Source organism: Bos mutus, chromosome 9 (assembly GCF_027580195.1).
Source record: "Bos mutus isolate GX-2022 chromosome 9, NWIPB_WYAK_1.1, whole genome shotgun sequence".
Classification (NCBI taxonomy): domain Eukaryota; kingdom Metazoa; phylum Chordata; class Mammalia; order Artiodactyla; family Bovidae; genus Bos; species Bos mutus.
This window is the reverse complement of record NC_091625.1, coordinates 91,868,343-91,893,894: the sequence shown is the minus strand read 5'-3', so window position 1 is coordinate 91,893,894 and position 25,552 is coordinate 91,868,343.

The window sequence follows — 25,552 nt, the reverse complement described above, 5'->3', positions numbered from 1 at the left end:
AAATGCCCACCAAACCAAATAAAAGAGGAAGAGATAGGGAATCTACCTGATAAAGAATTCCGAATAATGATAGTGAAATTGATCCAAAATCTTGAAATCAAAATGGAATCACAGATAAATAGCCTGGAGACAAGGATTGAGAAGATGCAAGAAAGGTTTAACAAGGACCTAGAAGAAATAAAAAAGAGTCAATATATAATGAATAATGCAATAAATGAAATAAAAAACACTCTGGAGGCAACAAATAGTAGAATAACAGAATAACAGCAGAAGATAGGATTAGTGAATTAGAAGATAGAATGGTAGAAATAAATGAATCAGAGAGGAAAAAAGAAAAATGAATTAAAAGAAATGAGGACAATCTCAGAGAACTCCAAGACAATATTAAACGCTACAACATTCAAATCATAGGGGTTCCAGAAGAAGAAGACAAAAAGAAAGACCATGAGAAAATACTTGAGGAGATAATAGTTGAAAACTTCCCTAAAATGGGGAAGGAAATAATCACTCAAGTCCAAGTAACCCAGAGAGTCCCAAACCCAAGGCAAAACACCCCAAGACACATATTAATCAAATTAACAAAGATCAAACACAAAGAACAAATATTAAAAGCAGCAAGGGAAAAACAACAAATAACACACAAGGGAATGCCCATAAGGATAACAGCTGATCTTTCAATAGAAACTCTTCAGGCCAGGAGGGAATGGCAAGACATACTTAAAGTGATGAAAGAAAATAACCTACAGCCCAGATTATTGTACCCAGCAAGGATCTCATTCAAATATGAAGGAGAAATCAAAAGCTTTACAGACAAGCAAAAGCTGAGAGAATTCAGCACCACCAAACCAGCTCTCCAACAAATGCTAAAGGATATTCTCTAGACAGGAAACACAAAAACGGTATAAAATTCAAACCCAAAACAATAAAGTAAATGGCAGTAGGATCATACTTATCAGTAATTACCTTAAACATAAATGGGTTGAATGCCCCAACCAAAAGACAAAGACTGGCTGAATGGATACAAAAACAAGACCCCTACATATGTTGTCTACAAGAGACCCACCTCAAAACAGGGGACACATACGGACTGAAAGTGAAGGGCTGGAAAAAGATTTTCCATGCAAATAGGGACCAAAAGAAAGCAGGAGTAGCAATACTCATATCAGATAAAATAGACTTTAAAACAAAGGCTGTGAAAAGAGACAAAGATGGTCACTACATAATGATCAAAGGATCAATCCAAGAAGAAGATATAACAATTATAAATATATATGCACCCAACACAGGAGCACTGCAATATGTAAGACAAATGCTAACAAGTATGAAAGGAGAAATTAACAATAACACAATAATAGTGGGAGACTTTAATACCCCACTCACACCTATGGATAGATCAACTAAACAGAAAATTAACAAGGAAACACAAACTTTAAATGATACAATAGACCAGTTAGACCTAATTGATATCTATAGGACATTTCATCCCAAAACAATGAATTTCACCTTTTTCTCAAGTGCACATGGAACCTTCTCCAGGATAGATCACATCCTGGGCCATAAATCTAGCCTTGGTAAATTCAAAAAAATAGAAATCATTCCAAGCATCTTCTCTGACCACAATGCAGTAAGATTAGATCTCAATTACAGAAGAAAAACTATTAAAAATTCCAACATATGGAGGCTGAACAACATGCTGCTGAATAACCAACAAATCACAGAAGAAATCAAAAAAGAAATCAAAATTTGCATAGAAACAAATGAAAATGAAAACACAACAACCCAAAACCTGTGGGACACTGTAAAAGCAGTCCTAAGGGGAAAGTTCATAGCAATACAGGCATACCTCAAGAAACAAGAAAAAAGTCAAATAAATAACCTAACCCTACACCTAAAGCAACTAGAAAAGGAAGAAATGAAGAACCCCAGGGTTAGCAGAAGGAAAGAAATCTTAAAAATTAGAGCAGAAATAAATGCAAAAGAAACAAAGGAGACCATAGCAAAAATCAACAAAGCCAAAAGCTGGTTCTTTGAAAGGATAAATAAAATTGACAAACGATTAGCCAGACTCATCAAGAAACAAAGGGAGAAAAATCAAATCAATAAAATTAGAAATGAAAATGGAGAGATCACAACAGACAACACAGAAATACAAAGGATCATAAGAGACTACTATCAACAATTATATGCCAATAAAATGGACAACGTGGAAGAAATGGACAAATTCTTAGAAAAGTACAAATTTCCAAAACTGAACCAGGAAGACATAGAAAATCTTAACAGACCCATCACAAGCACAGAAATTGAAACTGTAATCAAAAATCTTTCAGCAAACAAAAGCCCAGGACCAGACGGCTTCACAGCTGAATTCTACCAAAAATTTATTTATTTATTTTTTTTTTTTACTTCTTCTTTTCCAATTTGGATTCCTTTTATTTCTTTTTCTGCTCTGATTGCTGTGGCCAAAACTTCCAAAACTATGTTGAATAGTAATGGTGAAAGTGGGCACCCTTGTTTTGTTCCTGACTTTAGAGGAAATGCTTTCAATTTTTCACCATTGAGGATAATGTTTGCTGTGGGTTTGTCATATATAGCTTTTATTATGTTGAGGTATGTTCCTTCTATTCCTGCTTTCTGGAGAGTTTTTATCATAAATGGGTGTTGAATTTTGTCAAAGGCTTTCTCTGCATCTATTGAGATAATCATATGGTTTTTGTTTTCAATTTGTTAATGTGGTGTATTACATTGATTGATTTATGGATATTGAAGAATCCTTGCATCCCTGGGATAAAGCCCACTTGGTCATGGTGTATGATCTTTTAATGTGTTGTTGGATTCTGATTGCTAGAATTTTGTTTAGGATTTTTGCATCTATGTTCATCAGTGATATTGGCCTGTAGTTTTTTTTTTTTTTGTGGCATCTTTGTCAGGTTTTGGTATTAGGGTGATGGTGGCCTCATAGAATGAGTTTGGAAGTTTACCTTCCTCTGCAATTTTCTGGAAGAGTTTGAGCAGGATAGGTGTGAGCTCTTCTCTAAATTTTTGGTAGAATTCAGCTGTGAAGCCGTCTGGACCTGGGCTTTTGTTTGCTGAAAGATTTTTGATTACAGTTTCAATTTCCATGCTTGTGATGGGTCTGTTAAGGTTTTCTATTTCTTCCTGGTCGAGTTTTGGAAAGTTGTACTTTTCTAAGAATTTGTCCATTTCTTCCTCGTTGTCCATTTTATTGGCATATAATTGTTGATAATAGTCTCTTATGATCCTTTGTATTTCTGTATTGTCTGTTGTGATCTCTCCATTTTCATTTCTAATTTTATTGATTTGATTTTTCTCCCTTTGTTTCTTGATGAGTCTGGCTAATCGTTTGTCAATTTTATTTATCCTTTCAAAGAACCAGCTTTTGGCTTTGTTGATTTTTGCTATGGTCTCTTTTGTTTCTTTTGCATTTATTTCTGCTCTAATTTTTAAGATTTCTTTCCTTCTACTAACCCTGGGGTTCTTCATTTCTTCCTTTTCTAGTTGTTTAAGGTGTAGAGTTAGGTTATTTATTTGACTTTTTTCTTGTTTCTTGAGGTGTGCCTGTATTGCTATGAACTTTCCCCTTAGGACTGCTTTTACTGTGTCCCACAGGTTTTGGGTTGTTGTGTTTTCATTTTCATTGGTTTCTATGCAAATTTTGATTTCTTTTTTGATTTCTTCTGTGATTTGTTGATTATTCAGCAGCGTGTTGTTCAGCCTCCATATGTTGGAATTTTTAATAGTTTTTCTTCTGTAATTGAGATCTAATCTTACTGCATTGTGGTCAGAAAAGATGCTTGGAATGATTTCTATTTTTTTGAATTTACCAAGGCTAGCTTTATGGCCCAGGATGTGATCTATCCTGGAGAAGGTTCCATGTGTGCTTGAGAAAAAGGTGAAATTCATTGTTTTGGGATGAAATGTCCTATAGATATCAATTAGGTCTAACTGGTCTATTGTATCGTTTAAAGTTTATGTTTCCTTATTAATTTTCTGTTTAGTTGATCTATCCATAGGTGTGAGTGGGGTATTAAAGTCTCCCACTATTATTGTGTTATTGTTAATTTCTCCTTTCATACTTGTTAGCATTTGTCTTACATACTGCGATGCTCCCGTGTTAGGTGCATATATATTTATAATTGTTATATCTTCTTCTTGGATTGATCCTTTGATCATTATGTAGTGACCTTCTTTGTCTCTTTTCACAGCCTTTGTTTTAAAGTCTATTTTATCTGATATGAGTATTGCTACTCCTGCTTTCTTTTGGTCCCTATTTGCATGGAAAATCTTTTTCCAGCCCTTCACTTTCAGTCTGTATGTGTCCCCTGTTTTGAGGTGGGTCTCCTGTAGACAACATATGTAGGGTCTTGTTTTTGTATCCATTCAGCCAGTCTTTGTCTTTTGGTTGGGGCATTCAACCCATTTACGTTTAAGGTAATTACTGATAAGTATGATCCCGTTGCCATTTACTTTATTGTTTGGGGTTCAATTTATACACCATTTTTGTGTTTCCTGTCTAGAGAATATCCTTTAGTATTTGTTGTAGAACTGGTTTGGTGGTGCAGAATTCTCTCAGCTTTTGCTTATCTGAGAAGCTTTTGATTTCTCCTTCATACTTGAATGAAATCCTTGCTGGGTACAATAATCTGGGCTGTAGGTTATTTTCTTTCATCATTTTAAGTATGTCTTGCCATTCCCTCCTGGCTTGAAGAGTTTCTATTGAAAGATCAGCTGTTATCCTTATGGGAATTCCCTTGTGTGTTATTTGTTGTTTTTCCCTTGCTGCTTTTAATATTTGTTCTTTGTGTTTGATCTTTGTTAATTTGAGTAATATGTGTCTTGGGGTGTTTAGCTTTGGTTTTATCCTGTTTGGGATTCTCTGGGTTTCTTGGACTTGGGTGATTATTTCCTTCCCCATTTTAGGAAGTTTTCAACTATTATCTCCTCAAGTATTTTCTCATGGTCTTTCTTTTTGTCTTCTTCTTCTGGAACCCCTATGATTCAATGTTGTAGCGTTTAATATTGTCCTGGAGGTCTCTGAGATTGTCCTCATTTCTTTTAATTCGTTTTTCTTTTATTCTCTCTGATTCATTTATTTCTACCATTCTATCTTCTAATTCATTAATCCTATCTTCTGCCTCTGTTATTCTACTATTTGTTGCCTCCAGAGTGTTTTTAATTTCATTTATTGCATTATTCATTGTATATTGACTCTTTTTATTTCTTCTAGGTCCTTGTTAAACCTTTCTTGCATCTTCTCAATCCTTGTCTCCAAGCTATTTATCTGTGATTCCATTTTAATTTCTAGATTTTGGATCAATTTCACTATCATTATTCGGAATTCTTTATCAGGTAGATTCCCTATCTCTTCCTCTTTTGTTTGGTTTGGTGGGCATTTATCCTGTTCCTTTATCTGCTGGCTATTCCTCTGTCTCTTCATCTTGTTTAAATTGCTGAGTATGGGGTGTCCTTTCTGTATTCTGGCAGTTTGTGGAGTTCTCTTTATTGTGGCTATTCCTCACTGTGTGTGGGTTTGTACAGGTGGCTTGTCAAGGTTTCCTGGTTAGGGAAGCTTGTGTCAGTGTTCTGATGGGTGGAACTGGTCCAGGTGTCCACTGTCATCCTCAGGCAGTCCTTGGGCTGGTGGGATGGGATGACCTCGGGCTTGTTTTTCCATGAGATGAAAGGGCTCGTGCAGGATCACGAAGGCAGCTTGACGTGAACCTGCTGGTCTTGGAGCCTCTCCTGGAGAAGCGAGGAGTGGCTGCAGGTCACCATGGGGACGGAGACACATATTGGGGAGCATCTACCAAAAATTTAGAGAAGAGCTAACACCTATCCTACTCAAACTCTTCCAGAAAATTGCAGAGGAAGGTAAACTTTCAAACTCATTCTATGAGGCCACCATCACCCTAATCTCAAAACCTGACAAAGATCCCACAAAAAAAGAAAACTACAGGCCAATATCACTGATGAAATTAGATGCAAAAATCCTTAACAAAATTCTAGCAATCAGAATCCAACAACACATTAAAAAGATCATACACCACGACCAAGTGGGCTTTATCCAGGGATACAAAGATTCTTCAATATCCACAGATCAGTCAATGTAATACACCACATCAACAAATTGAATAATAAAAGACATATGATTATCTCAATAGATGCAGAGAAAGCCTTTGACAAAATTCAACATCCATTTATGACAAAAACTCTCCAGAAAGCAGGAATAGAAGGAACATACCTCAACATAATAAAAGCTATATATGACAAACCCACAGCAAACATTATCCTCAATGGTGAAAAATTGAAAGCATTTCCTCTAAAGTCAGGAACAAAACAAGGGTGCCCACTTTCACCATTACTATTCAACATAGTTTTGGAAGTTTTGGCCACAGCAATCAGAGCAGAAAAAGAAATAAAAGGAATCCAAATTGGAAAAGAAGAAGTAAAACTCTCACTGTTTGCAGATGACATGATCCTCTACATAGAAAACCCTAAAGAGTCCACCAGAAAATTACTATAGCTAATCAATGAATATAGTAAAGTTGCAGGATATAAAATCAACACACAGGAATCCCTTGCATTCCTATACACTAATAATGAGAAAATAAAAAGAGAAATTAAGGAAACAATCCCATTCACCATTGCAATGAAAAGAATAAAATACTTAGGAATATATCTACCTAAAGAAACTAAAGACCTATATATAGAAAACTATAAAACACTGGTGAAAGAAATCAAAGAGGACACTAATAGATGGAGAAATATACCATGTTCATGGATTGGAAGAATCAATTTGGTGAAAATGAGTATACTACCCAAAGCAATTTATAGATTCAATGCAATCCCTATCAAGCTACCAACGGTATTTTTCACAGAGCTAGAACAAATAATTTCACAATTTGTATGGAAATGCAAAAAACCTCAAATAGCCAAAGCTATCTTGATAAAGAAGAATGGAACTGGAGGAATCAACCGACCTGACTTCAGGCTCTACTACAAAGCCACAGTCATCAAGACAGTATGGTACTGGCACAAAGACAGAAATATAGATCAATGGAACAAAATAGAAAGCCCAGAGATAAATCCACGCACATATGGACACCTTATCTTTGACAAAGGAGGCAGGAATATACAATGGATTAAAGACAATCTCTTTAACAAGTGGTGCTGGGAAAACTGGTCAACCACTTGTAAAAGAATGAAACTAAAACACTTTCTAACACCATACACAAAAATAAACTCAAAATGGATCAAAGATCTAAACATAAGACCAGAAACTATAAAACTCCTAGAGGAGAACATAGGCAAAACACTCTCCAACATAAATCACAGCAGGATCCTCTATGACCCACCTCCCAGAATATTGGAAATAAAAGCAAAAATAAACAAATGGGACCTAATTAAACTTAAAAGCTTCTGCACAACAAAGGAAACTATTAGCAAGGTGAAATGACAGCCTTCAAAATGGGAGAAAATAATAGCAAAGGAAGCAACAGACAAACAACTAATCTCAAAAATATACAAGCAACTCCTGCAGCTCAATTCCAGAAAAATAAATGACCCAATCAAAAAATGGGCCAAAGAACTAAATAGACATTTCTCCAAAGAAGACATACAGATGGCTAACAAACACATGAAAAGATGCTCAACATCACTCATTATCAGAGAAATGCAAATCAAAACCACTATGAGGTACCATTTCACGCCAGTCAGAATGGCTGTGATCCAAAAGTCTACAAGCAATAAATGCTGGAGAGGGTGTGGAGAAAAGGGAACTCTCTTACACTGTTGGTGGGAATGCAAACTAGTACAGCCACTATGGAGAACAGTGTGGAGATTCCTTAAAAAACTGGAAACAGAACTGCCTTATGATCCAGCAATCCCACTGCTGGGCATACACACCGAGAAAACCAGAACATAAAGAGACACGTGTACCCCAATGTTCATCGCAGCACTTTTTATAATAGCCAGGACATGGAAGCAACCTAGATGTTCATCAGCAGATGAATGGATAAGAAAGCTGTGGTACATATACACAATGGAGTATTACTCAACCATTAAAAAGAATACATTTGAATCAGTTCTAATGAGGTGGATGAAACTGGAGCCTATTATACAGAGTGAGGTAAGCCAGAAAGAAAAACATCAATACAGTATACTAACGCATATATATGGAATTTAGAAAGCTGGTAACAATAACCCTGTATACGAGATAGCAAAAGAGACACTGATGTATAGAACAGTTTTATGGACTCTGTGGGAGAGGGAGAGGGTGGGAAGATTTGGGAGAATGACATTGAAACATGTATAATATCATGTATGAAACGAGTCGCCAGTCCAGGTTCGATGCACAATACTGGATGCTTGGGACTGGTGCACTGGGACAACCCAGAGGGATGGTATGGGGAGGGAGGAGGGTTCAGGATGGGGAACACATATATGCCTGTGGTGGATTCATTTCAATATTTGTCAAAACCAATACAATATTGTAAAGTTTAAAAATAAAATAAAATTTAAAAAAAAAGAAAAAAGAAAAATGGTATTGATGAGCCTATTTGGAGGGCAGGAATAGAGGCACAGACCTACAGAACAGACTTGTGAACACAGCGGAGGAAGGAGAGGGTGGACAAATTGAAAGAGTAGAACTGACACATATACACCACCATTTGTAAAACAGATAGCAGGAACCTGCTGTATAGCACAGGGAGCTCAGCACATTGTTCTGTGATGACCTAGAGGGGGGCATGGGGGGATGGGAGGGAGGTTCAAGAGGGAAAGAATATATGTATACACGTGGTTGATTCACTTTGCTGTACAGAAGAAACTAACACAACATTGTAAAGCCAGCATATTCCAATTAAAAAAAAGAAAGAAAGAAAGAAAGAAATGCCTAACACAGAACTCACCCCTTCTTGGCCTAAACATCACTGGGATATTGAAGGATCTAAACAAAAATTCATGGATCCTGGAACCGCTCTACCATCAGGATTCCTTATGTGAGGAAAGAATTTCTTTCTGCTTTTTGTTTTTACTCAGGTTTCCTGTTATTTGCAACCAGAGGCAACATAGCTGAAAGAGAGGGACTTGTCAGTAACCTGATGAAAGAAATGTATAAGAACAAGTGAAAATAAACCTGCTTAATAAATTCCAGGCTGAAAATTTTATGACTCATAAAACAATTTTTTTGGCAATTTCCTCCTGTTATCTATCAGACCATAATTTGTTAATCTATTTAAATATCCATTAGATAATAAAACTGTAAGATACTTGTATATGTTTTTAATGTTCCTGAAAAGTAAATAATGAATGATATAAAATAATTTTACATTGGTAATTTTATAATATTCTGTATATTGGTAGCTAATAAAATCTGTATAATGACATGAAACTTGTCTTAACCCATTTTACTCCTAAAATTGAATAGTTTGTAAAACTTCCCAGAATTCCCAAAGTATTCTGATTTAATCATTCCATATTTCTAAATATTACTTCTCATTTTCTTCATTAGGAGCAGAGTGTTGTTCTCGTTCTACTAGTAACATATATTTCCAAGCTTTATTAGGTCTTATAAAGTTATAATAACTAGAGAAATAATAACATCACTGAGTTCTAAATACTGAGCTAAATAATTGGCTTACAGTATTTCATTTCAACCACAAACCTTCCAATTTTTCAGATGAGAACCCAAGGTTTAAATTTAAAGTAACTAATTCCACATCCTAAAAATACAAACCAGACCTATCTACATGAAAAGTTATGAGTTATAAAACAGCTAATAAACTAATTTTTTAAAAGCCTCATAAATGCACCATAACTACAGTTTTCTCCCAAGTTGTTTTGTAAGAGAATTATAAATTTTTCATATCAGGAAAAAAAAAAGAATTTGAAAAGATACATATAACCTAGTCTCTTTGAAACATTTTACTAGCATTAATTTTGTTGCATAAATTTGGACAAAGATAAATCTAAAGTTTATTTAATAACAATTAAAATTTAGAAAAAAAAACTACGAAACTAAGAGGTAGGTTTGTTACAGTTATCAAACACTATTCAACTCCTTTGCATATCAGGAAATTCCATGATGTTCAAATTTGATGTGGTTTGCACAAGTTCACTCAGGTATTCAGTCTGCTGTTCATTCAGAATAGTTTTTCAACATTTTCTTTGAAATCTCTAGAGACTCAACAGTAATTCTCAAACAATAAGAGGACATTTACATGGAAAGAATGAAAAAGAAACATTCTCAGGCTTTGTGTGATTTCTTAAGAAGACATATTACTGTGAGCTGTTTTAATGAATGGCCACCCTATTGTCTTCCACTGAGAGTTTTCTCTAATCATCAATTGATTATGACAAAACTCAACTCTGTAGGAACATATTTATTGCAAAGTCTCGAACATAAATGTGTCCTGATTTATTTGTGTTCGTGAGGTATAAATGTTCCATGTGCAAGAATGCACTCTTCTCTCCACAGTAGTAATAACTCTTCTGCTCATCTGATTCAAAATAATTTTTGTGCTAAATGCATAGAATTGAAAATTAAAATTAACAAGTTCTCAATTCTTGGTTTCAATATTTATAATAAAAAGAATACTACAGTTTTGTCAGAAACAGAAAATTTTGACATAGGTATTGCACTGTCAAAAGAATAAAATAAACTTGATTGGATAGAAATTTTATTTAGTAAGTGCATGTTGATTATTAGAGATCATCATTTCCTTGTCCAGGTTCTCACAATCAAGCCCTTTACTCTGAATGTAAAATCTTACTTCAAATATAGCCACCAACCAAAAAGATTTACAAGAAACCACAAAATAATATAACATATAAATTCACAAAAATAAATTTGAAGATAGAAAAATGGATGATATCAAAGCGATTGATCATAGGCTAGAAAAATACAGATACATATTTTGAAATATGTCTGGGACCACATACTTCCATCTCTTCTCCCTTAGAGAAACTCAACAAAATACAGCTAAAGGTATAAAAAGCTATAAAACTATAAGAACCAAGAAAATAAGAGAAGACAAAACAGTAAGTAAAGCTATCATTTGGAAGACAAAAAGTAGATGACTTAGTAAAATCTAAGAATCTATAACCCAAGAGCTTACAAATGGAATATCAATGAGAAAGGTGTCAATATACCCCACAGAAATCTGAGAAGTCAGGGAGGGGAAGAGCTGGGAATTGAACAGGGTAGAGATGATGCCTGTCTGATAAGCCCGGGATTCTAGTTATAAGAGTATATATGGTATAATTAGACTCCTAAGTGGGCTTCCCAGGTGCTGCAGTGATAAAGAATCTGCCTGCAAGGCAGGAGACATGGGAGACGAGGGTTCAATACCTGGGTCAGGAAGATCCCCTGGAGTAGGAAAGGGCAATCCACTCCAAATCCCTGCCAGGGAAATCCCATGGACAGAGGAGCCTTGTGGGCTATAGTCCATAGAGTTGCAAAAAGTCAGATACAAATGAACAACTAAATAACAAGATTCCTAAGTATCCCTTCATTCTGCACATTCAGAGACAGCTCCTTTCCAGCATACATGGGCACAAAGGAACAGAAGCCACTAAAATTCAATTAAACAAACTCAGAGAGAAACAGACTCCCATATACCACACATGGCAAAGAATGGTGTTGAAGACTGAAGAGCAAAACAGAAGGACCAAGTGAAATTCTAAGTTACAGTAGAATTTAATCCCTGTTTCCCACATTTCTCTAAGAAATGGAAGAAAACAACAAAAAAACACTCTTGGAGATTGAAAATACACTGAAAATAAATTTCAACAGTAAGATAAAAATAAGGTTTTGGAAATCTGCCATAAAGGAAAACAAAAAGACATATGTAGATAATAAACTAGAAAAACTGAAAATTAGATGATCACATCAATGAATTCAAAACTTCTATCAGTAGACATTCTAGAAATAAACAGAGAAAAATGCAGGGGGGTAAAAAGTGCTGAAGAAATTTTCCTGCACAACTTAAATATCTTTCCAATACAAAGAAAAAAGAAGTTCACACTAAAGGTACATAATAAAATTTTGTAACACTTTCAGAATATTTGTTTTTTTCCTTCAGTTTTGAGAGAGAAACAAAAGACACACAAAGAACCAAGAACATTAAACAAAAGTCTGCATGAGAATCTTCATACACATCTTTATTGTGTATACTGCATAAAAATGCATCTTTATTCATTAAAGTAAAAATCTGGAAATATTAAATAATCCAAATGTCGATGATGTTCACCAACAATAGCACTCAGTTCAGCAAATAAAAAATTAAGCTACTGCTACATGCCAAAACATAGATGATTTTCAGAAACATAATGTTGTGCATAATAAACCAAACACAGATTATGTGCTATATGATTCCACTTATGTGATGTTTAAGACCAGACAAAGTCAGAACTGCATTTATGTTCAGAGATTAAGAATAATTTACTATGAAGGACATGAGGAGCATTCTGGGGTAGCTGGAAATGTTCTGTGTAATCTTGATCTCAGTAGATGGCTTTTTCCACATGTAAAATTCCACTAGATTCTACATGTAATATGAGTACATTTTATAGCTACATTTAAGAGCCTCACATTTGTGAGACTGTTTATTTTTATTTATTTATTTTTTAAAAATCAAGTAAAATAAATCAAATTTCTTTTTAAGAAAATAAAATTCAATTAAGTTCAATAGTTTAAAAAAATCAGTTAAAAAGAAAAATAATTGAGTTGAAAGACAGGGACGAAAAAGTTATTTCAGAATGTCAAATAAAAGGATTAAAAGGTTAAAATTATATTATAAAGTATGAGGCAAGGGACAAGGAGCAAGGCCCAGAAGTCCTGACACATACAATTTCTGAAAGAGAAAAATAGAAAGATTGGAGCATAAAAATTCTAAGAAATAATGGAGAATATTTCCCCAGTTACAGAAGAATAAAAATCCTTAGATTAAAGCAGTTCCTCTAGTCTTGAGTAGAATCTGAGAACACACAGGCACGCACATACCCTAGGTGTATCATCACTGAATTTGGGGTTATTATGAATGGACAGAAAAATCTTAAATGCTGTAAGAAAGAAAATTTTTGAAATCAGATACAAATGTTTTCCTATCAGCAGTGTAAGAAGACAAAGGATAGTATCTCCAGACTCTTATAACTTGGAATACAGGGATCTATACCAGATAAGTGATTAAGTGTGTGTGAATGAATTATTAAAGACAAAAATGTATGATATAGAAAAAAATTAAATTGATCGATAAAGCCCAGAACTGGATGGAAGATATGATATTGGGAGAAGCTCTGTCTTTTGATTTCCAAAAACCACCATGAAAACAGAACAAAACCTAAAATGTATCAAGCTGGGTAATAAGTTAACCGATGAATCCCTAAATACAAGTAACAAAGACAAAACACTAGCAGCAAGACTGCAAGTGCATCTGTGCAGGAGGAAGCAGCGGACACATCACCAGGGCTCTTACAGTTCCCCAAAGCCAGGACACACTCACTGTAAAAGCTTCACATGGCAACCTGAGAACAGCAGTAGAAATCAGAGGTGATCTGTAGGATCTACTCACAAGTGTGTGCGAAGAACTATGAAACCAGAGGTCTCACGGTGTGGAACCATTTAGACTCTAAACTAGCTCCGTTTCAAGATGAAGCCTTATACTGAAGAGAATTTGCTGGGAGTAGAATCCAAATTGAGCCAGGCAAACATATGAAAAAAAAAAAGAAAAAAGTAAAAGTCCATAAAAAGCTGGGAAGGAAAGCAGTGAAAGCAGAGCTCAGAAAACATGAGGCAATTTTTCTCACCATTTTTTAAAGAAGATTTCCAGAGCTGTGAAGCTTAAAAAAAAAAGATAAAACATTTATCCTTGCTCATATCCCCATCTCCCTTCTATAAGGAAAAGAATATCTATGTTATATAATAAATGAGGAACAGAAAAGAATCAGTCAAATGCCATAGAAAGTTTCTATAAGCAAAAGGAAGAAAGGGAACAGAATAATACCTTTATAAGCAATGCAAACATGTCAAAGGCAAATCCTACAGATAAAACTGGAACCTCATATGTTAGCACAAGCTATGTCAGATGCTATGAAAGAACAATATAAATCCAAATTAGAAAAAAATTCACCAATGAGGATATTGAGGAAATAGTGTTATAAAAAGGTGACATAAATCATGAAAGAATTTTTAAAATTTCTTTAAGTCATATCATAAGTGAAGAAAAAACTAGAAAGAATATATGAGCTAGTAAACATAATAGATAATGTCTTAAGAAAAAGAGATGGAAAAGAGGAAATTCTTTAAACCTGAAAGATATGAGAGAGATAAATAGGACTTGAAAGAAATGGATGGATTTGGGCTATGGGTAAATCAAAGCTAACATACATATAAGAGTCCCCAAAGACCAAAACTAACAGTAAAACTAATTCAAGAAAAGTTTTCAGAAACAAAAGATGATTTAAAGCTGTATATTAAAGAGCTACCACATGTCTTTGAAGATTGGCCCAAATGACCAACATCAAGACATTCTAGCAAAACAATCAGAAAGACACACAGGCAGAAAAACAGAAGGAGAAAAATAAACACACACACCTGTCTGGGTGTCCAGGCAAAAAAGCCAAATCACTTATATGGAAAACATCAGACTTTGATAATATATGTTAAAATCTGTAAAATTAAGGCTTGTTGTTGTTTAGTCACTAAGTTGTGTCCAATTCTTCTGCAACCTCAAAGACTGTAGCCTGCCAGGATCCTCTGTCCCTGGGATTCCCAGACAAGAATACTAGAATGGTTTGCCATTTCCTTCTCCAGTTGATCTTCCTGACCCAGGGGTAAAACCTGCATCTCCTGCATTGGCAGGTGGATTCTTCACCACTAAGCCACCTGGGAAGCCAAAATTAAGGATAAATAATGATTATAAGGAATGTAGCTATATACTGACTTTTATCTCCTTTAATATCTTTTTTTCAGTTTTGATTTTGAAACCAAGTATTTAAATTTTAACTTCAAAGTATCATTATAAACTCATGATGAATTTATTTTAAAAAACATTTTCTAGTTCTTGCCACTAAAGGACCCTGGAAATAATCACCAACGCAGTAGCAGAGAACATCCCTACCACCAAGACTGTGATCCTTAAGTGTGTTTCTCACTAAAAAGAACCAGGATTTCCTGAACAAGTAGCTGATTCCAAGTAAGGGGCAGAAAATGTACAAGATGAGGACATGTACCAGGGTCATGGGAAGATGTAGAATCCCACCTGGTTAAGCTCCCTCTGGTTAAAAGTGAGTCGATTGGAACATCAATAATAACAACTGCAATCAATTGAAACACAAATATGTTTAAATCTATGAACTTATAATGATATTTTTAAAAACTCATTAACCACATTTACAAATTCATTATTTTGAAAACTAGTAAACAAAGAGGAAGCATCAAATATTTATCCTGCTTGTCCTCTAGGATATAACCTCAGAGCCTATGGGAATTAGATTACACAGGAATCACCAACTGTGATCAGTAACTGACAACATCACATAAAGAGAAGGTCCATGTTGATGTACAGCAGAAACCAACAAACTGTTGTAGTTATCTTTCAATTATAAGTAAATAAATTTTTAAAAAGAGACGAGATAGTACTGATGGAAGACCACACACTCTGAAATGCTAAGGCTAAGGCACTTCAGTCGTGTCTGACTCTGTGTGACCCCATAGATGGCAGCCCACCAGGCTCCCCCATCCCTGGGATTCTCCAGGCAAGAACACTGGAGTGGGTTGCCATTTCCTTCTCCAATGCATGAAAGTGAAAAGAGAAAGTGAAGTCGCTCAGTCATGTCCGACTCTTAGCGACCCCATGGACTGCAGCCTACCAGGCTCCTCCGTCCATGGGATTTTCCAGGCAAGAGTTCTGGAGTGGGGTGCCATTGCCTTCTCCACACTCTGAAATAGGCTTGCCAAAACTTAATAAATAAAAAAACTGAGTCTCATCAAGCTCATAGGTCTTACTACAACTTACAGGATTTAAAGGGACAGAGAAATGTGAAATGAGAACATAGTCAGCAAAATTTAAAATGTGAGAAACTCTATCAGACAAATCGTGTAGGTTGTTTAATGAACAAGCTGCAGAAAAAGAAAAGAAAGAGAATCTGTAGATTAAAGATTTAACATATATTCAAACAGTTGCAATAAATTTATTTGAATCCTAATTCAAGAAGTGTGTGTGTACACATGCATTCAAGATACTATGCAAACATGAACATTATTAATATCTGACAGTAATAAATTCTTACATCAATATTTAGGTGTAATAGTATTGCTGCTATGTACTTTTCAATGTAAATATTGTTTAGAGATATAAACTGAAATATTTATACAAATATTTATATTCGACCTGATGTGATGTCTAGAATTTGCTTAAAATAATCTGGGAGGTATGGTAAGGGGATTTGGAGAGAGGTATGAATGAGAAAAGATGGCCTATGTTGATAATTGTTGAACCTGAATGATAGATATGTTGTATTAGTAACCATTTTTTCTACATTTGTATATGTTTGGAATTTTCCCCCAGTAAAAAGTTATAAAAAATGCCTTTAAAAAAAAAACTAGTAAGCACAATACTTTTTTTTTTTCAAAAGCACAAAGAAAATTGAGAATGAAAAGGGAAACTATGTGAAGAAGTTTATTTATAAGAACAAATGTATATTAATAAATTTGTAAGCAACTTAAAGTAAGAAGTTTCTCGAAATAGCTCCAAGAATAAAATCTGGCATGGACCATCTCTACAGAAGGAATTAAAACCACAGATAAAGATACGACCACTGGAACAACTAGGAGTGGATAGCTTTATGGTAGAATTCTAACAAATTTTTAAGCGACAGAAATTTCCCATATTTTTTAATGTTTTCTAAATCAAGGAAAAATAGAGACAACTTCTCAAATCAGTACATTTCTGACCATAAATATGCTATATCACAAAACATTAGGACTCCAGTTAAAGAAAAGACTATAGCTGTGCCCAGCAATTCCTTACACTGAAGTTTCTACAAGAGAAAAAAAAAAACTAAAAAGACAGAAATATCAGAAGGGAAGAACAAATATCACAATTGACAAATTGATAAATATGACAATTGACAAATATCACATTTGACAATGATATAAAAATCTTATAAAATCAACTGTCAAACAATTAGAATAAAGAGTTCAGAAACAAAGATAACCGAAATTCCACACAGCCAAATAATGGCCATCTTCTCCCTGAGGGCAAAATTGGAAAAGTGGAGGAGAAATAACTTCTTTCAACAATTCGTATTGATGGAGTTGCTCCCTGAGTATGCATTTCTTACTAATACAAAAGGAAACTAAATTTTTTAGGCCAAAATGAAACATTCAGTGATGTCAAAAATGAAAGGTAAGAAGTCCAAAGCAGCAGAAAAACACTTTGATGACCCTGGTGCTAAGATGATTTGCATATATTTATGGCATGTATGTCTACTCCTTCCTGAAAATCAGAACTGTATTTAACCATTTATTCTTTTCTTCTACTAATGCATTCTCCTTCCTTCTTAAAATGGCGGATAGCCAATGTTGCCTAAGCCATGCTCACAACATTTTATAATTAACTTTCTCCTTTGTTTTCCATTTTCAGTAATTTTCAAACTCTCCCACTGGTGTGTTCAGTAAGAGACAGCCAGGACACCTACAGTAACATTCTAAGATGTAGTCACAATAATAAATTATCTTTGAAACATATTTTATCTTCAAATATATTCAAATTTTATATTATGAAACTTGCATCGATTTTAATATAAATAGAAATTGTCTATTTAGAAATAGACAAGTACTCAGAAATTGTCTCCCTGGAAATTGTTATGAAGGACCACTGAGAAGACTTGCCATGTTAATCCTATACTTTAGCACCCATTTTGCAAACCCCAGGGTCAGAAGTCCCGCTTTTGTTTCAGAGCTAAACCTCTTACCAAGCAGCGTATCCTGTTTTTTTCCAAAGTCTTTCTCTCTTCCTATCTCCTCTTTCTAAATGTTTTTTAAATTGGTCTTAAATAAATGTTTGTTGGGTTTAATTTAGCAGAATTTCTTTTCCTTGCTTTTAGTGCTCCCAACAGCCTGATTATCTCAGCTTGTAAGAAACTGAGAAGGTATTTTAGCCTAATTTTTAATGTTTTGGGTAGTTTTGGGTGGTTCCCCCACCCTAGAAACAGCCTTATCTGTAGCTAATTAAATGGGAAGTCAGGGCTAGAGTCTGGATCTCCTAACTTCCAGTCTAGTGCTCTTTATATAACACTGAATAGCCTTCAAAATCATTTTAAAGAAGGGGGAACACGACATACAAGACAAGGGCAGTTTGACCGGCTCTGGATATGCTGAGCAAAAGAGAATTATTGAAAGGATACTAAGAGCTCACAGGGGACTTTTCTGGTGGCCCAGGGTGGACACTTCCCCTCCCAATGCAGGGGGTGAGGGTTCAATCCCTAGTCAGGGAGCTGAGATCCCACGTGCCTCATGGCCAAAAAAAATAAAACATGAAACAAAAGCAATATTGCAACAAATTCAATAAAGACTTAAAAAATGGTCCACATTACAAAAAAAAAAGTCTTTAAAAACAAAGCTCAAAAATCTTTGGATCTGAAGATCAAGCTAGAAAGCCAGAAGTGTGAAGGAAGCCCCTGGGGGCTGGAGCTGAGCACCCCAGGGCAGCTCCATCTCTGGGTACAGCAGAGTGGCAGGTCTGTGCCTTCATGAACATGAGTATCAACTGCTTTCAATCAGCATATTCCAGAAAGGGAGCAAAATCATGTGGGGACACGAAGGTATCTCATGCCTACTTGGCTGGCAGAGAGCCACATACCTGATTCAGGGTCCTAACCCAGAGCAGCCAGCCGGGAAGAAGGCAATTCCCCATAAGGAAATAAAGGTGCTGGTAACAAGATGGGGATTAAAAAGTGCTGTGAGGAAAAAATTATCTACCCCACTCACCCCATCCATCTCATAAAATTGCCATAATGAGGTAATTAAGTAACATATGTAGAAGTTCTTTGTAAATTATGACAGCAAGGAAATCAAACCAGTCAATCCTAAAGGAAATCAACTGAATATTCATTGGAAGGATTGATGCTAAAGCTGAAGCTCCATACTTTGGCTACCTGATGTGAAGAGCTGACTCATTGGAAAAGACCGATGCTGGGAAAAGATTGAAGGTGGGAGGAGAAGGGGGCAACAGAGGATGAAATGGTTAGACAGCATCACTGACCCAGTGGAATGTGAGTTTGAGCAAATCCCACATAGTGAAGGACAGGGAAGCCTGGTGTGCTGTAGTTCATGGGGTCAGACATGTAGACAAGGAATCAGACCAACTTAGTGACTAAAGAACAACAACGAACTATGACAAGCTCTACAAAGGCATTTTGATGAAGTATTACTTCTTTAAGGTAACATTGTAACAACTCTATTTAATCAGTTCAGTTCAGTTCATTTCAGTCGCTCAGTTGTGTCCAGTTCTTTGCGACCCCATGAATCACAGCACACCAGGCCTCCCTGTCCATCACCAACTTCCGGAGTTCACTCAGACTCACATCCATCGAGTCAGTGATGCCATCCAGCCATCTCATCCTCTGTCGTCCCCTTCTCCTCCCAGCATCAGAGTCTTTTCCAATGAGTCAACCCTTCGCATGAAGTGGCCAAAGTATCGAAGTTTCAGCATTAGCATCAGTCCTTCCAATGAACACCCAGGACTGATCTCCTTTAGAATGGACTGGTTGGATCTCCTTGCAGTCCAAGGGACTCTCAAGAGTCTTCTCCAACACCACAGTTCAAAAGCATCAATTCTTCTGCACTCAGCTTTCTTCACAGTCCAACTCTCACATCCATACATGACCACTGGAAAAACCATAGCCTTAATTAGATGGACTTTTGTTGGCAAAGTAATGTCTCTGCTTTTCAATATGCTATCTAGGTTGATCAAAACTTTCCTTCCAAGGAGTAAGCATCTTTTAATTTCATGGCTGCAGTCACCATCTGCAGTGATTTTGGAGCCCCAAAAAATAAAATCTGACACTCTTTCCACTGTTTCCCCATCTATTTCCCATGAAGTGATGGGACCAGATGCCATGATCTCTATTTAATACCTGATTTCTAAAGTTTAAATTTTCAGACAAGCTAATGAAAAAAATGTTTTTCTCAGGATAGGAAAATTTCATTTGACTCTTTTTCAGGTCCTACCACATAAATATGTAACACATGGTCATTTTACTGCTGAGGTAGAATTTGAATACTACCACAAATAGTGCATTACAAATAATGTTCTACAGGGGCAACTTCCATCAAAATAAGGTCTTACTGGCTTTAATTTGCACAAATCTTTCTAAATGAAATAATCACTCTGAGCTACTCATTTGTTAGGCTTTATAGAAATTTAATGGCTTTTATCACTCCAGTTTTTCAAAAATTTCCGGTTACCCACTAAAGACATATTGTGGTAGGTGGAATTCTGAAGATGTCCATTCAAGATTCCCACCTCTGGCTATTCAATCAAACAGTAAGTAGGTGCTACTGCGAAGGCACTTTCCAATGGAATTAAGATCACATATCAGCTGATCTTAAGAGAATGGAGCCTGTATTCTCCAGGGAGGCCCAGGGTAATCTTGAATTAAAGTCATGTTTTGCTCTATCACAGTGGTTTGAAGCAAACCTTGAAGCAGTCACCCATAGAGCACTGTGAATTTCAGGATGTTCCCTGGAAGGGCCCCACCCAAAATAAGTTAAAATTTCTCCTAAAATCAGGAAATAGTACAATAATCTTTGTTTGTCTTTGATATGTGTATTAGTATTCTACTGCTGCTCTAACAAGTTACTACAAATTTAGCAGTTTAAATTAACACCCATCTATTGTCTCATAGTTATAAAGTTAGACGTCTGGGTTGGCATGGATGATTTCTCTACCCCAGGTTTCACAAGGCCAAAATCAAAGTGTTGGCTGGCTAGTCTCTTATTGGGATGCTCTGGAAAAAATAAGCTTCTGTGCTGATTCTGGAGGTGGGCAGAATGCAGTTCCTTGGGGTTGTAGGACTGAAGTACCTGGTTTCCTTGCCGGCAGTGAGCTAGAAATCACTCTGAGCTTCTAGAGGCCTCCTCCATATTTTACACTTAACCCCCTACACCTCAAAAGCAGAAACAGTGAGTAGAATTCACCACATGCTTAGAATTTCTGCATTCCTCCTCTGCTTAATCTCTCTCTGGCTTACTCTCTCTTCTTCCTCCTTTTTCTACTTTTAAAGATTCACGTGATTTTATTGGCCCTCCTTGGAACTATTCTCTTAAGATCAGCGAATCAGATCAGATCAGTCACTCAGTCGTGTCCGACTCTTTGCGATCCCATGAATTGCAGCACGCCAGGCCTCCCTGTCCAGCACCAACTCCCGGAGTTCACTGAGACTCACGTCCATCGAGTCAATGATGCCATCCAGCCATCTCATCCTCTGTCGTCCCCTTCTCCTCTTGCCCCCAGTCCCTCCCAGCATCAGAGTCTTTTCCAGTGAGTCAATTCTTCCCATGAGGTGGCCAAAGTACTGGAGTTTCAGCTTTAGTATCATTCCTTCCAAAGAAATCCCAGGGCTGATCTCCTTTAGAATGGACTGGTTGGATCTCCTTGCATTCCAAGGGACTCTGAAGAGTCTTCTCCAACACCACAGTTCAAAAGCATTAATTCTTTGGCGCTCAGCCTTCTTCACAGTCCAACTCTCACATCCATACATGACCACAGGAAAAACCATAGCCTTGACTAGACGAACCTTTGTTGGCAAAGTAATGTCTCTGCTTTTCAATATGCTATCTAGGTTGGTCATAACTTTTCTTCCAAGGAGTAAGCGTCATTTAATTTCATGGCTGCAGTCACCATCTGCAGTGATTTTGGAGCCCAGAAAAATAAAGTCTGACACTTATTTCCACTGTTTCCCCATCTATTTCCCATGAGGTGATGGGACCGGATGCCATGATCTTCATTTTCTGAATGTTGAGTTTTAAGCCAACTTTTCACTCTCCACTTTCACTTTCATCAGGAGGCTTTTGAGTTCCTCTTCACTTTCTGCCATAAGGGTGGTGTCATCTGCATATCTGAGGTGACTGATATTTCTCCCGGCAATCTTGATTCCAGCTTGTGTTTCTTCCAGTCCAGCGTTTCTCATGATGTACTCTGCATATAAGTTAAATAAACAGGGTGACAATATACAGCCTTGACGTACTCCCTTTCCTATTTGGAATCAGTCTGTTGTTCCATGTCCAGTTCTAACTGTTGCTTCCTGACCTGCATACAAATTTCTCAAGAGGCAGATCAGGTGATCTGGGATTCCCATCTCTTTCAGAATTTTCCACAGTTTATTGTGATCCACACAGTCAAAGGCTTTGGCATAGTCAAGAAAACAGAAATAGATGTTTTTCTGGAACTCTCTTGCTTTTTCCATGATCCAGTGGATGTTGGCAATTTGATCTCTGGTTCCTCTGCCTTTCCTAAAGCCAGCTTGAACATCTGGAAGGTCACAGTTCACATATTGCTGAAGCCTGGCTTGGAGAATTTTGAGCATTACTTTACTAGCGTGTGAGATGAGTGCAATTGTGCGGTAGTTTGAGCATTCTTTGGCATTGCCTTTCTTTGGGATTGGAATGAAAACTGACCTTTTCTAGTCCTGTGGCCATTGCCGAGTTTTCCAAATTTGCTGGCATATTGAGTGCAGCACTTTCACAGCATCATCTTTCAGGATTTGGAATAGCTCAACTGGAATTCTATCACCTCCACTAGCTTTGTTCAGAGTGATACTTTCTAAGGCCCACTTGACTTCACATTCCAGGATGTCTAGGATTCCAGGTGATCACACCATCATGATTATCTGAGTCATGAAGATCTTTTTTGTACAGTTCTTCTGTGTATTCTTGCCATCTCTTCTTAATATCTTCTGCTTCTGTTAGGTCCATACCATTTCTGTCCTTTATCGAGCCCATCTTTGCATGAAATGTTCCTTTGGTATCTCTGATTTTCTTGAAGAGATCTCTAGTCTTTCCCATTCTGTTGTTTTCCTCTATTTCTTTGCATTGATCGCTGAAGAAGGCTTTCTTATCTCTCCTTGCTATTCTTTGGAACTCTGCATTCAGATGTTTATGTCTTTCCTTTTCTCCTTTGCTTTTCACTTCTCTTCTTTTCACAGCTATTTGTAAAGCCTCCCCCAACAGCCTTTTGCTTTTTTGCATTTCTTTTCCATGGGGATGGTATTGATCCCTGTCTCCTGTACAATGTCATGAACCTCTGTCCATAGTTCATCAGGCACTCTATCTATCAGATCTAGGCCCTTAAATCTATTTCTCACTTCCACTGTATAATCATAAGGGATTTGATTTAGGTCATATCTGAATGGTCTAGTGTTTTTCCCTACTTTCTTCAATTTAAGTCTGAATTTGGCAATAAGGAGTTCATGGTCTGAGCCACAGTCAGCTCCTGGTCTTGTTTTTGCTGACTGTATAGAGCTTCTCCATCTTTGGCTGCAAAGAATATAATCAATCTGATTTCGATGTTGACCATCTGGTGATGTCCATGTATAGAGTCTTCTCCTGTATTGTTGGAAGAGGGTGTTTGTTATGACCAGTGCATTTTCTTGGCAAAACTCTTATTAGTCTTTGCCCTGCTTCATTCCACATTCCAAGGCCAAATTTTGCCTGTTACTCCAGGTATTTCTTGACTTCCTACTTTTGCATTCCAGTCCCCTATAAGGAAAAGGACATCTTTTTTGGGTGTTAGTTCTAAAAGGTCTTGTAGGTCTTCATAGAACCGTTCAACTTCAGCTTCTTCAGCATTACTGGTTGGGGCATAGACTTGAATTACTGTGATATTGAATGGTTTGCCTTGGAAACGAACAGAGAACATTCTGTTGTTTTTGAGATTGCATCCAAGTACTGCATTTCGGACTCTTTTGTTGACCATGATGGCCACTCCATTTCTTCTGAGGGATTCCTGCCCACAGTAGTAGATATAACGGTCATCTGAGTTAAATTCACCCATTCCAGTCCATTTCAGTTCGCTGATTCCTAGAATGTCGACGTTCACTCTTGCCATGTCTTGTTTGACCACTTCCAATTTGCCTTGATTCATGGACCTGACATTCCAGGTTCCTATGCAATATTGCTCTTTACAGCATCGGACCTTGCTTCTATCACCAGACACATCCACAGCTGGGTATTCTTTTTGCTTTGGCTCCATCCCTTCATTCTTTCTGGAGTTATTTCTCCACTGATCTCCAGTACCATATTGGGCACCGACTGACCTGGGGAGTTTCTCTTTCAGTATCCTATCATTTTGTCTTTTCATACTGTTCATGGGGTTCTCAAGGCAAGAATACTGAAGTGGTTTGCCATTCCCTTCTCCAGTGGACCACATTCTGTCAGATCTCTCCACCATGACCCACCCATCTAGGGTTCCCCCGCGACCATGGCTTAGTTTTATTCAGTTAGACAAGGCTGTGGTCCTAGTGTGATTAGATTGACTAGTTTTCTGTGAGTATGGTTTCAGTGTGTCTGCCCTCTGATGCCCTCTTGCAACACCTACTATCTTACTTGGGTTTCTCTTACCTTGGGCATGGGGTATCTCTTCACGGCTGCTCCAGCAAAGCACAGCCATTGCTCCTTACCTTGGACAAGGGGTATGTCCTCACCGCCACTCTTCCTGACCTTCAACATGGGATACCTCCTCAAGGCCCTCCTGTGCCCGTGCAGCCACGGCTCCTTGGACATGGGGTTGTTCCTCCCGGCCGCTGCCCCTGGCCTCGGGCTTAGGGGTATGGGGTACCTCCTCCCTCCTGCTGCCCCTGGCCTCGGGCTTAGGGGAATGGGGTATGTCCTCTTGGTCGCCCCCCCTGACCTCGGACATGAGGTAGCTCCTCTCTGCCTTTCCTGTGTGGTTGCAGTCTGGCACTCTCCACCACTACCCCTGACCTCGGACATGGGGTAACTCCTCTTGGCCACCGCCCTTTGGGCATGGGGTCCTCCCAGCTTCTGCCCCTGACCTCGGACGTGGGGTTGCTCCTCTTGGCCGTGCTTAGTGCACCGGTCACAGATCAGCTAATAGGTGACCTTAATTCCATTGGAAAGTACCTTCACAATAGCATCTACTTACTGTTTGACTGAAAAGCCAAGAGGTGGGAATCTGGAGTTGACATCTTCAGAATTCTACCCACCACAATATGTCTTTACGGAGTGACTAGAAATTTTTGAAAAACTGAAATGATGAAAGCCATTAAATTTCTACAAATCATCACAAGTGAGTAGCTCAGGGTGATATTTCAAGAAGTTTTATCAGAATTGGCCACAAATCGTTTACAATCTTCAAAGGCCATCATGTGACCGATATCATAAAGTCCCTCTTTGTATCAAAAATTGGTGTGACCAATGTTGAAAAAGTTCCAAATATTTCTTTGTATTTCTAATATATAAGATACTCTTTAAATATTTCAAATGGATATATTCAGTCATAACTGACTTTTA